We start from the raw sequence: 17,445 nt of genomic DNA on the forward strand, positions 1-17,445 counted from the left end.
TCACAGTCAGGTCTCTGTTATGTTAAATATAGATATTAAAGTTCATGTACTAGATACTCAGAGTGAACATTCTCAAACCCCCCCCCCCCAAATATATTTGGAATGATTCTGCATTAAAATGTCAAACAGCTCTGACCTCTAATGATATGAACAAAAAATATCAAACTTTTTGTCTGACGACTCTGATTCTCAAAATATGACTTTAAAACTAAATGATATAATCTGTGACGCAGCTGCTAAATCTTTAAAACAAATATTACCTAAAATTCCAAACTCCTTAAATTCAAATACTAAAACTAAAAAGAAACAACCAAAGTGGTTTGATTTTTTCTTTAATTAAAATACGTAAACAATTAGATGACAAGGGAAAACTATTTAAAAAATATAATAATGACCCAATAGTTAAATGGAATTTCTTCAATTTTTTAAAACTTTATAGAAAAACTAGGGAAAATAAATATAAACAGTTCCGTAAAGATCTTATTGTACAACAATACAACATGAGAACTTAAACTTGAAATAGAAAAGGGAAGATATAAAGGAATACCCGCAGACAAAAGATTGTGTAAACTATGTAATAATGACATTGTTGAGGATGAAAATTCATTTTCTTCTTCAATGTTCATCACTTAAAACTGAAAGGTCCAGTTTCATTTAAGATTTATCCTCTGAATTAACTAATTTTAAAACTTTAAATGACCAATCAAAATTTGTATAGTTGATGTCAAATGAAGATCCATTTGTTAATAACATAACGAGTAAGTTAATAGACAATTTAATAAAGACTAGAAGAGTAAAATTAAGTAATAAAACATGAGAAGCCCCCAGCCCTTCTTTTCACTATACAATGGTACTGATTGTGTTCACTCACTCATTATCTTTGTGAAAATATACTGTATTTGTTGTCTCCCTTCTCGTATATAGTTTTAGTACTATTGTCATGTATTGTAATTTCAAATAGTTCAATGAAAAAAATCACCACAACTATTGATACACTTTAATTTAAACTGTAAACTCGGGGCGTCTTGATTGGCAAATACAAATTGTTGTTGTTGTTAGTTGCAACATGTCATAAAAAGTAAAATCATGAAAATACTTATTCAAAACGGAAAGTCCATAATCGAATGACAAAATCAAATGATAAAACACATCAAACGAATTGATCAGTACTGCCATATTCCTGACTTGGTACATGCATTTTTAAATGTAGAAAATGGTGGATTGAACCTGTTTTGTTTTTAATTTTTATGTATGTTATTTTTTAACATCTCTGTAACCTTGTTACTTGCATGATTTCATGAGAATAAACTATCAATCGCACCTAATTCCGTTATATTTAAAACGCCTAACATATACATATTGGTTTAAAAGGTTCGTTAACATTAAATTAGAGTTTTCTCCCTTCATTTAGTCCAAAAAAAATGTATGGTGATACTACTCGTTGACCAGTTAAGATCTATTTCGATATTAAAATATTAAAAATCAGTCTAAACTGTCAGTTCCTATGGCTTTATGGTGTTTAAATATGAACTTAAAGCAAAGGTCAAAATCTAGAACGTCCCATTAACCTTTGACCTTGACTTCAATTTCAAGGTCACGAACCAAGGACACCTAATAAAAAAGACCAAAGGTCTTAAATATGTTTAGTTAATGAGTTATATCACTTAACGCATAATTCTAAATATAAGATGGGCGACAACTCCCATTTATTGTCTACGCAACCTTTCAACCAAAATTTTGTAGTTATGACATGTCGCAATTAACAATTAAGTACAAATAATTTGTCAATATGTTATACGGTTTTTTAAAATAAGTAAAAATAGGCCAAAATCAAAATTTAGAATTTGACCTTGACCTTGACCTTTGACCTGAGGTAATTTTCATGTTTTTGCATGGACCAAGGACCTCAAATCCAAAGACCCTAGGCCAATATCTCTTATGGTTTAACAGTTAGAAATGCATATCACTGGAATTAAGTGAAAAAAGGGTGAATAACTCTCATATGGAGTCTCCGACAGCTTCGATCCAAATAGCCAACCTAATCCTGAAGATGTAACGAGCAATTTGCTAAAATAAATTTGTCGTAATCTTTTACGGTTTCAAAGGAGTAGTGGCCACAAGAAAAACAGTGTTTTTGGAGATACAGTTGGGTGCAGACCAAGCATTACATAAAGTAAACGCAAGTTAACGCCGCGTGCACGTATTTAGTTAGTTAACTTCAAATCTCCCGTTTACTAGTAAACGCACGTTTACTATAATTACGTTAACGTGGTCTAAATGGAAATTTCTAATGTCTACCCTAGTAAACAGGCGTTTACTATGTGTCCGTTTAGTCAGTAGTAAACGGGCGTTTACTTCAGAATTCTTCAAATTTATTTTTACGTGCACTTAAAAGTAAACGGGTGTTTACTACAGATTTTACAAGTGTATTTTTACGTGCACTTGAAAGTAAACGCACGTTTACTTTTCGCGTTAACTGATTGGGTAAATTTAGAAATAAACTTCAAGTTCATTTGCACATTTTTATTTTTTATAAAAACGACCCTTAGTCTTAATATTTTACGTATATAATAAAGTATGTGTTTCAAACCAGAACAATTCAAAAACTCTTTTAATTCAAAATATTAAATTACACAAAATCACTTTCATTAAGTCCATTAACTTTACTGATTTGCAGATTTTCTATATTTTCTTTTCAAAAGTTACAGGTGCAAATATCGATACGGAAAGAAAGGTTATCTGAGACATAGGGAGAATATTTTTACATGATGGGATGTAAACATCATGGTTTACGTTGTTTCGTTCGCCATTTATAATTTGTCTCTTCGAATTCCTAACTATAACTCGGTGCATTTAATACATTATTTTTAATCGAAATTCACCTTGTTTGCCTTGGATTAACATGATAAGATTCTGTTATGACAAATGATAAAAAAACGTAAATTGTACAGTGTATTAAAAGGGATATCAATAAAGTGTAATATAAGTATGTACATTTGTACCATCTAGTCAATTTAAATGTTCAAATATTGCTATCTTTACATGGATATATAACTAATTTACTATACAGCTATATATAGTGCTAATATGGTCTGTTTTGGTTATAATTCGATTAGTCTGAGGTTAGAAAACTACTGAAATTTGTTTCAATATTCAATATTTTGAATAAAAAAAGGACGTGCTGGCACTCTTAATTGATGCGAACAAAATTTTTTAGTCATACTATTCAAATATTGCTACCTTTTTCATTATACAATCAATCCTTACATGAAAATATAACCCATTTACTATGCGGCTGTATAGATTTACATGATAAAATGCTGATATGGTCAGTTTTTGTTGTTGCGGACAAATAATTTTATTATATGAGTCAGTCTGAGGTATGAAAACAACTGAATTTTGTTTACGATTCAATATTTTGAATAAAAAAAGTACATGCTGGCACTCTAAATTGATGCGAACAAAATTTTTTAGTCATAATATTCAAATATTGCTACCTATTTTATTATACAATCAATCCTTACATGAAAATATAACTCATCTACTATGTGGCTATATAGATTTACATAATACAATGCTTATATGGTCAGTTTTGGTTGTTGGGGACAAATTATTTTATTAAATGAGTCAGTCTGAGATATGAAAACTAATGAATTTTGTTTACGATTCAATATTTTGAATACAAAAAGGACATGCTGGCACTTTTAATTGATGCGAAAAAAAATTTTTAGTCATAATATTTAAATATTGCTACCTTTTTTATTATACAATCAATCCTTACATGAAAATATAACTAATTTACTATGCGGCTATATAGATGAACATAATGAAATGCTTATATGGTCAGTTTTGGTTGTTGAGGACAAATAATTTTATTATATCAGTCAGTCTGAGGTATGAAAACTACTGAATTTTGTTTACGATTCATTATTTTGAATAAAAAAAGGACATGCTGTCACTCTCTAAATTGATGCGAACAAAATTTTTTAGTCATAGTAATCAAATATTGCTATCTATTTTATTATACAATCAATTCTTACATGAAAATATAACTCATTTACTATGCGGCTATATAAATTTACATAATAAAATGCTTATATGGTCAGTTTTGGTTGTTGCGGACAAATAATTTTATTATATGAGTCAGTCAGAGATATGAAAACTAATGAATTTTGTTTACGATTCAATATTTTGAATAAAAAAAGGACTTGCTTGCACTAGCTCTTAATTGATGCGAACAAATTTATTTAGTCATAATATTCAAATATATGGTCAGTTTTGGTTGTTGCTGACAAATAACTTTATTATATCAGTCAGTCCGAGGTAAGAAAACTATTGAAATATGTTTGCGATTCAATATTTTGAATAAAAAAGAACATGCTGGCACTCTAAATTGATGCAAACAAAATTTTTATGTCATAATATTCAAATATTGCTTCCTTTTTTATTAAACAATCAATCTTTATATCAAAATATAGCTCATTTACTATGCGGGCTATATAGATTTACATAATAAATTGCTTATATGGTCAGTTTTGGTTTTTGCGAACAAATAATTATATATTACGAGTTAGTCTGATGTATGAAAACTACTGAATTTTGTTTACTATTCAATATTTTAAATAAAAAGAGGTCATGGCCGTCAGGCTGGTAAAAAAATTTCTGTCAATTGTATTATATGGTCAAATATGGCATAAACATATAACTGAATTACTACTATATAGAATAAGATAGTTGTTAAACAGTTAAAGGGTAAATATTGTCAGTTTTGGTTAATTTTACGAGTCAGTCTGTCAAAGATGAGAAAACTGTTTGATTTTGGTGAGGATTAAATTACATTTATTTGAATAAACATACTTAAACTACTATTTGCGAAGAACAAGAAATTTACTATAATTATTGTTCAATTAAATACAAATGTGTGATAACATTTTTAAATAACTGTAATCGTCAATATGTCAAGCGGAAATGACCAGTTGGTCAATTAATTTTGATGTTCCTTATCATTTCATATTTTATGTCAATGTATCCAGGTTACGATGATAATCTGCGTTAACGGGCGTTTACTACAAACAGTAAACGCGCGTTTACTTATTACGAAAATAGAAGACGCGCATTTTTCCACGTTAACGCGGAGGTAAACGGGAAAGCCCGTTTACTCTTTACAAAATTAGAAGACGCGCCGTTTTTGCGTTAACGCGGAGGTAAACAGGAAAGTAAACGCCCGTTTACTTTTAATGTCTACTGCAATTTCGGAGTAAACGCACAGTTAACGCGGCGTTTACGTGAAGTGCACGCGAGTAAACGCCGCGTTAACTTTTTCGGCCCGTCTGCATGTAATGCTTGGTCTGCACCCAACTGTACCTCTCACAACGTAAAGTATTTGGTTAAGCGGTTGTCAGTTTTTAAAGCGTATAAACTATACGATATCATCTTTAAAAAATCTAAGCGACAACTTATGAAACAACCATACTACGCAAGAAAAATAATTGGCGGAGGAAAAAAAAATATTTAAACAAAGTCAATAGGTCTTTCAACGGAAAGGTGGAAAGACCTAATTAGGGTCTTTCGATTTGGATCAATAGTTTATGACCTTGAAATTGAACTCAAGTTCATAGGTTTATTTGACGTTCTACATTGTAGATTGTGACCTTTGTTTTTACCTGATATGTATACATGTTAAAGCCGTGGGACTTTTCATTTGGCTGCAAGATGTTTAACCTTGGAAAGGCCACTCGGAAATGACATTGTGTATTTTTTTTTAACTTTATTAATATAAAAGTATATTTCACCAGATATTTTTGGTATCAGTGTCAAGTATACATTTAAAAAATACTGGAGGTAACATTGTTCAACCTGAAGTAACAAATGAACTCCCATATTTAAAAAAAATGTAAAGAAACCATGTTTTTTGGGAATCAGCGTACAATTCCTATCATTTGACGCTTTAAATGACATTTAAAAACAAATTTGATATTTTCATGCTTACTGGTGGGAAGACCTTTAATTGTTCTTTGAACAATTGGATTTTAATATTGTCATTACAATTCTTCTCGAAAAAATTGACCAAATTATCGTGCCCGCTACTGTACTAAAGCTACATGTCAACATTGACCCTACACTTTGCAGCCCCCAGGGTATACATGTAGTTCATCTTATTTTCACACCGATGTGCAGCTACCTCTCAGGAATTTCGGTAAAAAAGATATTTTAATGCCGTAAAAATCGCTTGTTAGCTTTTTAAATCTCAGTGAAATCCTTTAATAACATGTCTGCCTCTAGATTAAATACAAATCTGTATTACAAACCGGTGCTGAGAAATGTACATTGTATGAAAGTAATCGATAAACGCGATTTAAATGTACAAAGGATGAATTATTTTCAAAGAATACACTGCTCTCGAACTGTGATAAAAAAACATCAATGAACTACAATAACAAAAAGAAATACATTATGTGCTCTTCCGTGGATAAACATGTTGTCTGTTTAACGTCTCCACCCAAATAGAAAAAGAACGTTCGCTATTATAAAGCAGTGTTACGTGACAGCACTTTCTGGCGCGAGATGAAGACGCACGCGGGACATGAACTAGAATAAAAACCTTCCAAACTAAATATAGAAACTTAACCAACACAATAATGTTGACCCTTGTCTGAAAATGAGAACTTAAGTCCCTCCTTTATTTACATGATTTAGGAGGGAATACTATTACTTCTGTTTCTTTCTATCACTTGTGGGTTTTTGTCTTTCTTTACTCTTCGTGTAATGTGAACAATTAAATGGTAAACATTAGAGCATAAAACTGAGAAAGGAAATGGGGAATGTGTCAAAGCGACAACAACCTGACCAAAGAGCAGACAACAGCCGAAGCCACCAATGGGTCTTCAATGTAGCGAGAAACTCTCGTACCCGTAGGCTTCCTTCAGCTGGCCACTTAAAAAATATGTATACTAGTACAGTGATAATGGACGTCATACTAAACTCCGAATTATTCACAAGAAACTAAAATTATAAATCATAAAAGACTAACAAAGGCAAGAGGCTCCTGACTTGGGGCAGGCGCAAAATTGCGGTGGGGTTAAACATGTTTATGAGATCTCAACCCTCCCCGTATACCTCTATCCAATGTAAAAAAAAGTAAACGCATAACAATACGCACATTAAAATTCAGTCCAAGAGAAGTTCGAGTCCGATGTCAGATGATGAAACAAAAGAAAATAAATTAAATGACAATAATACATAAATAACAACAGACTACTAGCAGTTAACTGACAGGCCAGCTCCAGACCTCAATTAAACTGATTGAAAGATTATGTCTTCATCATATGAATATCAGGCAAAATCCCGCCCGTTATACTACTATCATACTATCATACTATCATAAAATATATGAGAAGAACATAAACCGTCTCATGCCAACAACTGTTTTTTTAAATAAATGTGTTTCGTTCCGATGCAAAGACCCTATAAGTGAATCAATATTAAAGCCAAAATTTGCAATCTGTAATGACCTGACAACAGTATCGTAACGATATCCCTTCTTGATAAGTCTGTTTAAAGGTTTTGTTAGCTTTTGAGGTGAACACTGACATTTTTGTGCTTTGTAAAGAATATTACATGCCTTGAACAAAACAAACAAACAAAACAATCATGTTTTCGAGGGGGAAGAACTTATCAATTGTTCTTTTAAAGGAATTGATTTATGTATTTATGTATTTATATTATTTATTGTTTTGACAAAACCTTCAGACACACTTATTGTGATTAGCAAAACATGCACATGTGCATTTGTACGTTTACTCTTTTTTTTTTATCTAAAGTTACCCCGACTCCAAAGAGCTTTTGTACTTCAATTTTTGCCTGTTTTGATTTTTTAAATGGTGTATTGTTTGTATGAAAGAAAATCCAAACAAAAGAAGAGTAAATTTAATGTCAATTGTTCATGTTCAATTGAAAGGTCTTTCCTTTTTTCTTTTTTATTATAATTACACTTATTCAGATTTGCAGTTATTGACTAAATCCGATAACAAGCTAAGATCAAAATCTAGGTCATGACTTGGACCTTTGAACTTGAGGCATTTTCATGGTCACAGAAAGTTATTATTATTGATAAAGCCTTCTGAGTTAAATACTATATGATTGCTAAAGACTTGTATGTTCTTAACAGGAGGTTGATAAATACAGAAATAGTTAAAAAGATATTACTTCCAGTACTTATAATGTCATATTTTCTATTTAAAGCAATAAAAGTTTAATAAAAAAATAAGTGGTAGCTAAAGACTTCAATATCGTTGCTAAGTACAACTAGAGCCTTTCAAGAGCCTGTATTGCTCACCTGATTCTACTTGGGTTTTTGAAATCATTTAAAAAAAAATATTAAATTTGGCTAAAAGTAACAACACTTGGCCAACATCTCATAAGGAAAGGAACATTCATGCTATGTTTGATTTCATTCAATTCAGTGTTTCTTTAGAAGAAGACTTTTGTTTGCATTTCCCATAGGATCCTATGTTAAACTTAGTCCCCCTGCTGGCAGCCATCTTGAATGTTGCAATGACAACAAAGTAACAACACTTGGTCAGCTCCTCATAAGGAACATTCATGCTATGTTTGGTTTCATTCCATTCAGTGGTTCTCTAAAAGAAGTCAATTGTATGCATTTCCCATAGGGTCCTATGTTAAACTAAGTCCCCCGCTGGTGGCCATCTTGGATGATGGATCGGCTACAAAGTAACAACACTTGGTCAACACCTCATAAGGAACATTCATGCCATGTTTGGTTTCATTCCATTCAGTGCTTCTCTAAAAGAAGTCATTTGTATGCATTTCCCATAGGGTCCTATGTTAAACTAAGTCCCCCGCTGGTGGCCATCTTGGATGATGGATCGGCTACAAAGTAACAAGACTTGGTCAGCACCTCATAAGGAACATTCATGCCATGTTTGGTTTCATTCCATTCAGTGGTTCTCTAGAAGAAGCTCTAAATGTAAAAAGTTAACGACGACGACGACGACGATGGACGACGACGGACGATGGACGACGACGGACGACGGACGCCAAGTGATGAGAAAAGCTCACTTGGCCCTTCGGGCCAGGTGACCTAAAAATGTCATTTCCAGTATTCCAAATTTCATGTTTATACTATCCATAGCCTGCTAAGTAAAACAAATATATGGTTGTTAAGGTTTTTTTGTTGTTGCTAGGGACCTTGACCGAACTTTGTAGATCATGTGAGGCTGGACATTATTGCAATTCAAAGTTTCTTTCTATCTTTAACCTCGTTTAAGTTATTAACAAAACATCTTCATGTCGGACCCCAAAAAAGCATTTTGGTGCTCTTGGTCCATACTAGTTAGGTACTATTATTTATAAGACCCAACATAACAAATGCGGATCTCGATAAGACGCATTTCTTCGTTATATTTTATTAGCCATCTTTTACGGTTATTGAGTAAATACGATAGCAAGCTAAGGGTCAAATTTAAATCATGAACTTCACCTTTGACCTTGAGGTATTTGCTTGTCACATGAATTGATGATCATTGGGAAGATCCAAAAGTAACGAAGAACCAGGGTCTTGTCATGAGCAAATTCCACCCTTCATTCTTATTGGAACTATTACGACTACGGTGTTTGACTGAAAACAAGGTTTTTAGGTTTCGAAGGGATAACTCCGGACAAACAAAATATGACGACTCGAAGGGTAAGTTCCGGATATATATTAATGACACCGATACAAAGTGTGAACATCAAAGCGACACGTCTTACGTCAAAATTGGTTGGAAAAGAATAATAAAGTGTTCATAATTGGAAAAGAAAAGACCACTGGGTCGATACCTCTGCAGGTGGACTATCAGTCCCCGAGGGTATCATCAATTCAGTAGTCAGTACTTCGGTACTGACATGATTTAACAAACTTTTCTAAAATTATCCGTTCATAAAGTTTTGATTATTTAGAAACTAAGGTTATAACTCCCTCAGGCAAATGTGACTTTAGATGAATTTGGATATTTATTTTAGGTATTTTTGTCATACATCTTTTCAACGGTGTCGGTACTTATACATCTTCGGATTTCAAATGTTTGGCCTTGAGCGTTCCTGATGAAGGTTAATCCAGAAAATCGCTTTGGACGCATAGAATTATTAAACGTGTTGTTTTCAATTTTCTATTAAAGCCAATTGTTCAGATAATAATTGAAGGTCTATCCACAACACACAACAGCATGTGTTTGGTATGAAAATAGAAAAATTCGGGTTAAAATGTCAATGATAGCTTATTGTTCGCTGATTCCAAAAATACATTATCATATATACAACAAATTTAAAATAATGGAGATAGTTCGTTACCTCTAGTTTAAAAAATGTTACTTCCAGTATTATCAAAATGATTAATTGACACTGATACCAAAAATATCTGGTTCTATAATATTTATATTATATTAGTAAGCAAAATTCTCCTTCTGGTTTACACAAGGTCACTTCCGGATGGTTTTGCAGAGTTAGATAGTTTGAAACCTAATGCAACAAAAGAAAAGAAATATTTTAAACATTTGTACAAAAATGAACATTTATTTTCATTAGCTTTGATACTGTTTTCCTACTTTTATCAGTGACTATTTCCTACCAAATGTTTAACCAGTTCTTTTTATTTTATTTTCTTGTATATTTACAATCGTTAGCTTTTTTTTTTATCCCTGGTCCATAGACCATACGGTGACCTGTAACTATTAATTTCTGTATCATTTGGTCTCTTGTGGAGAGATTTCTCCTTGACATGCATACTACATCTGCTTTATTATATACAAAACACATGACATGTATAATATAAAAATAAATTATGATGATTTCTGTGACTGAAGAGGAAAGGTAACACTAGGTCACTGAAAGCTGAATTTCTGTTTAGTGTCGGTGGACAAGTGCTCTAGAGCGCTGGATACAGTGCGGGCAGTGTTGTAACGATATGCTAATACAGTCCTTGGATGGTGCAAACTTCCCACTTACACCATACACCATTACACCGTACACCATACACCATTACACCATAACCTTGTATCATTACAGCATACACGTTACACCTTTGCACCATACACCTTACACATTACACCGAGCACCATTCCCCATTCTATCTTCACGATCCGAAATTACCCATAATGCAATTAAATTTCAAATATTGAAGATTATTATCGTTGTTTAAGTTTACAATTTGAAAAAATAAAATAAAAAGAACTTCGTTTTCAACCAATGAAATGTTATACACCATCATTCACACCATTCCCGATCGCACGTTACACAATCACACCATTCCTCAAACACCATTACACCATTCCCCTTACACCATACACCATAGCACCATACACCTTACACCATTACACCATATGACATACACCATTACACCATACACGGTTTTTTGGAAAGTTTACACCATCCAAGGGCTGTAGCATGAGTTCGAAATTGGCAGATTAAACAATGTTGTGCTAATATTAAGCATAATTATTACAAAAAAAAATGCTATAAAAATTTCTTTAATTTACTCAAATTTTCTCCAACCGTTTATATATATATGTTTTTTGTATGTAGATTTCTAGCGCACTTGGCAACTTCACCAGGCCAATTGATGAACAAAATACAGGAAAACCTGAGGTAAGATAATGCTAAATATATCCTGTGTCTTATTGTTTTTAACTTTTGTAACTAGCTTTCAGTACTTGCTCGCACTCTCATTACATGCATTCATGTTAATTTTACATGTTTTTGTTTTATGTATCGTCTCAATATTCTTGATATATACCACTTTTGATAAACATTAATCCTGATGAAAAATGTTCACTCCGAAAAACAAATTTATTAATAACTAAAAAAGATGTACTTCCGAACCTCTAACAACAACATTATCGTATATAAGTTTATGCATGCACCTTGTTTAATAACGCCATTTGACCCAGATAAGAATTGTCTTTTTGATATCGTTTAAAATGTTTAATGACTTCATGCAACAACTATGTAATACAGGCACCTACGTTTTAATATTGTATTTATATTGTGTTATAGATTAACCTTGATTGTTTACTGATTTGTTCGAATGTGTTTTAGGGTGTTCAGCTATTTTAATTGATATTTTATAGTTTGTCTTTTTTATTGTAATGGTACGCTACTGTCTCAGGTTAGGATGAAGGTTGACACTTGATAAAACGTTTGAACCCGCTGCATTTTTATGCATCTATTCTGCTAGTATATAAAGGCAACACTTGTATACTGATGTTGTATGAAAGTCATTTATCGATTTACAGAACACAAATCAGTGTTACAAACTAAACAAAGGAAAACACATCAATTATAAGAAACAACAGAACACTGAAATGCAACAAAAAACAAACGATAATGCATCACACACAGAAAAAAATGAGCCTCGCGCTTTTATGGCAATGTAAAATGTAACTCTACAATTACAACATTACATGACAGGAATACAGGAAAAATAGACGCAAGAACATTCAGGACAGAGGAATACACAAATAAACAATATAATAATATATTTCAACATGCTGACAACAGTTGTTGTCGTTTATCGGTTATGTAGGGACCTTTAAAGCTTGCTGCTCGGAATGATCCAATAATCCGTGTTGAAGGCTATAATTTAATTTCCCGAGGGTATCACCAGCCCAGTAGTCAGCACTTCTGTGCTGACATGAGTTATGATTAATATGATCATATTTATAAATCAACTGTTTACAAAACTTTTTTAAATACTAAGCCTTTTTAACCTCAGGAATAGATAACCATAACTGTATTTGGCAAAACCTTAGGAATTTCTGTCCAAAATCCTCTTCAAACTCAAACTTTATTTGTCCTTTTAAACTTTTTTTGGATTCGAGCGTCACTGATGAGTCTTTTGTAGACTTTCTCTACATTATGACTTGGATTAAGATTTGTTTTGTTTGCAGTCATACCAAATCTTACTATTTATATTCCCCAATTTTTTTCCAGGCAAAAAATTACACTGCTGATAAAACTGTAATATTTACCACTGTCCATATAACTTTTATATTTGCCACTGAACATACATTAACAAAATTGGATTACATTACGTGTTTTTTTTTCTTCTAAAATTTAATATATTCTTAATAATAGAAATGAGACTCACATTCAGAGGCATTGTACAATTTTATACATACCTGCATCAATTTTAATTTCAGTAGAACTATATTTAAATTATAATAACGAATATGTAAATAATATACCAAGTACGGAATTTTATTTTATATGTTACTTGAACTACGTATTTATTTTAACCACACTATTATTGTAAAAACTATCCAAGCTACTCTTCTGTTATAATGTAAATATTAAAACGATTGTTTCTGTACAATTTGTGTGAAAGATTCTTTAAGTTTCTCAGTAGTCAGCACTTGCGTGTTGACTTGAGTTATGATTGATATATTCATAATTATAAATTAACTGTTCACAAAACTTTCAATCTTTGAAAAACTAAGGCTTTTTATCTACGGAATAGATTACCGTAGCTGTATTTGGCAAAACTTTAAGGAATTTTTGGTCCTCAATGCTCTTCAATTTCGTACTCTATTTGGCCTTTTAAACATTTTTTTTTATTCGAGCGTCACTGATGAGGCTTTTGTAGACGAAACGCGCGTCTGGTGTTAATATAAAATTTTAATCCTTATATCTTTGATGAGTTTATTTTCTAGTAGAAGGATATTTTAGATGTTAAATCATAAGCAAATCTTTTAGTGAAATATATGTTTTTTTATGTTTTTCTCTTATTATCGTATTAAATAATGTTAATATGATCATATAAAAAAGAAATTCAACTGTGCTACATAAAGTTAATATTATGTGGATTTCTACGATATTCCCGTGGTTGTATTTCCTATCACGGTTTTCTTGAAAGAGGCTTACTGCTCACAAGGTAGCTATTAAACCAAGAGTTCCAAATGGTAAAGTTGAAATCATCCCTTCGTAAATTTTACGGATGCCATCACGATTTGGTTAACTGTCATGGAATAACCGTTTCACAGATGATATAGGATAAGTTCCTTACGTCGTAAATACAATCCCCTTCCCTTTCATGAATGTGACCTACCGAATAAGACTATTTACCGGATTTGTTATAACATGTATGGTTTTTTTAATTATTAATTGCTTAATATGACTTTTAACTAGCTGTTAGTGACTGCAAGTACACTCAAATCGTACGTTTGTATTGATTGGGCCCTTTGAAAAACATTTCCTCCTTTCATCAACTAAGAACTACAAAATTTGTTTCCAAAAATATTTTCGTGCATCAAAATTATTATATTTTGAGTAACCCGTGTACGTTATTTGATTCAACAACTTTTTGTCCCACGATATAGTTGTTTTATTTTTCATTGTTTTACACTTGTATTCATTATGTCAAAGATTTAATGTGTATTCGTTCAGTGTATGTTTACTTGTTTTGTTAATATTTCTTTTTGTTGGAGTTAAGTCATTTCATTTGCTATTTTATAGTGTGTATTCCTATATTGTAATGCTATATTATTGTTTCAGGTTCGGATGAATCTTCGCGCGTGTAAAAACGTTTAAACCCGGTGACTTGGCTCCAATATTCTCTAAGTCAGGAACCTATTATTCATTGGTTGTCGTGAAATGATGTGGTGGTTAATTAGTATCTCTTGTTTCTTTTATATAGATTTAATCGTTGGTTTTCCTTATTTTACACTTGTCACATTTGGGACCCACTATAGCCGACTGTTCGGTGTGATCGTAAGTTCCGTTTTGAAGGCCTTTATTTGACTAATAATGGTTTACTCTTTTACGAATTGTGACGGAGAGTATCTTAATGGCCCTCATACCACATCTTCTTTTATGAAAGTAGTATTTAATACTTATCCTATATTCAAAAATTGAATAATGTACGGCAATCTTTTGAGGTAAAGAACACGGAATTGTAAGGAACGTCGCTTGTCATGGTTTGGAATGTTTGTCAGATTTTCGGAATCCTCTAATTTTATCCACTTGAATGTCTAAACAAAATTGCCGATTGACCCCCATTTTTTCTTTATCAATCTTTAACATGTATAATTATAAGCCATTTGTGAAAGTCTAATAAAATCGTTGTTATTGTTTAATACTTTTAAAGAACTTGTCAATGAAAAAGTTATGCAAAAACAAGAGAGAACATGTTCCCGCCATAACGTCAGTGGCAAATATTTCGAAATCAAGCGCATTGACCTATATACTTTTTTGCTCTTTTGGTTCCGTCATCAATCGCCTTTTGATATATACTAGTCTAATAAAAAGCTTGTCATTTTGAAACCTCCCAAATAACTGTAATATCCTATTCATTTAATAAAAGAGTGTTCACATCACTGTTGCTCAAACTTTATTCTTACATAACACGAAGTGTGCCGTATACGGTACAGGAAATACTTACCTTTTCGGACCACCTTATTTCACTCCCGGTTTTTAGTGGAGTTCGTGTTGTTTCATATTTATTATTTATAACTGTTGATGTAAATGTCCTTTGGTTTTCTGGGTCTTTGTTTACTCCTTGGTTTTGATTGTTATTGTCTTATGTCTGATTTAGTGCTGTACATTTATAAAATACAATATAACAAAATCTAATATTATAAATTAAATTCAATACAGGTTTCATCCACTGATAGCAGTCGAAGATTGAACAGCTATGACCAGAATCCCATAGGCAAATTATTATTAACCATTTAGAATAGTTTCGTTATAACATAAATAAATTGAGACGATATGAATGGAAATTTACGGCCAATAATCAATCTAAAAATCATGTAAAACTATATGAAATATAAAATCACAAAAATACTGAACTCGGAGGAAAATTCAAAATTGAAAGTTCTTTACCAACTGGCAGAATAAACAGATAAAATGAATAGTCAACGACTGTCATATTCCTGACTTGGTACAGGGTTTATCTTATGTAGAACATGGTGGATTTAACCTAGCATTATAGCTTGCTTAATCCCTAACAGTCGCATAAAATTCCATTATATTGACAAGGATTTGTGAACAAAACTAACAGACATAAAAGGTAAAAATGTTTAAAAATAGGTGTACAACATTTAAAATTGTGTCATTATATTATTACAATATCAACAACAAATATGTAAACAAACATTTACCAAAGCAAAATAACTCAATGACGAGATGTATAAGTACAGAGCCAGTTCATATACAACAAAGAAACACGAAAAGTCATAAAGACAAAACATATTGTCAAAAATGAGAGAAAAGAATACAAAAATGATCATAAAACAATATGTATAAGTACAGATGTATCTCATGTAAAATTATTGTTGGGTCTTTTTAAACTTAATTGGCATGGACACTGATTTTAATCGATGACCGAAGAAAATAAGACACATTCAATGTTCCTTAAAGTAAAAAGAGGGCTTTAAAACGTTTATATTCCGTCTTTGTGTACTTTTATTTTAAATTGTCCATACACCTCTACAATTGAATTCGGCTACACTATAAAGATCCTCTGAAAATTTTGAAGGAATTAATTAAAGATTTACTACAAAGATAACAAAAAAAAAAGAGCACAGACAAAAATATCATGCCATAACAAATTAAGAAACGTGTGCACACATATGAATTTTTAACGATACACGTATGTTTATCTTTAGTATGATTCTATTTATTGAAGCTTTGATTTCAGATATTGATACTTAATTAGTTTAGCAATCCTATGTGCTTTTAGGTCATCAAATCTCAGATGTAACTCGGCCAAGAGAGAACAGGACAAATAACAAATCAGTAAGTTTACGTTTTTACATGTTTTATAAGTGCAACAAAATATTTACAACCAAACTCTATCACAAGCGGTGACCAATATCAGCATTCAAAAGCAGTCGGAAAATACAATTAGAGCAAGACACGTAAGTATTGGCAAAAGTCCTTTCTTCCAAGTTTTAGTACAATTTTGAAAGTGGTAGTTTTGAGTTTGAGATATACCATAGATAAAAAGAATAGTTCAGATATTGGGCTCTACATATCAAGCCTACTACAAGCAGAATGTAAACTAATATTTGTATGCGATGATACTTACAGAGTTTACTCGTAAATAGGAAACTCAATGTGAACTTATTCATCATTTGACGTTATCGATTGAACATGTTGAATGCTTTAATTGTGTATCAATTTTTTGAATTTCTTAATGGAACAGAGTCATTACGTCTTTATTTTAAGTAATGTCTGCATCAGAATGGTCAGTAATTCTACTGACTATACATTGATACATAAAAACATAACACTAGTATAAAAACATAGATTGCCTTTTAAACTATACATGTGAGACCAAATGGCAAATATATAATTAACAAAATGTCAAGTTTTCCTCTAAAACATGTCGATATAAAAAAAATCTGCTAAAGATCTAAAGAACTATGCCAGATTGTATGTGCCTTATATTTG

At 31.8% G+C, this 17,445-nt stretch overlaps 1 long non-coding RNA gene across 1 annotated transcript in view; it reads left to right on the forward strand.

Annotated features, from left to right (window-relative positions):
* LOC143043568 (uncharacterized) overlaps positions 1 to 15,695 on the forward strand; it is a 52,703-nt gene extending 37,008 nt beyond the window's left edge. The window contains exons 3-4 of the long non-coding RNA XR_012968473.1: positions 11,578 to 11,640; positions 15,646 to 15,695. This is a non-coding gene — a long non-coding RNA (uncharacterized LOC143043568). The remainder of the gene's footprint in view (positions 1 to 11,577; positions 11,641 to 15,645) is intronic.
* Positions 15,696 to 17,445: the final 1,750 nt, after the last annotated feature.

Source organism: Mytilus galloprovincialis, chromosome 8 (assembly GCF_965363235.1).
Source record: "Mytilus galloprovincialis chromosome 8, xbMytGall1.hap1.1, whole genome shotgun sequence".
NCBI classification, from domain to species: Eukaryota; Metazoa; Mollusca; class Bivalvia; order Mytilida; family Mytilidae; genus Mytilus; species Mytilus galloprovincialis.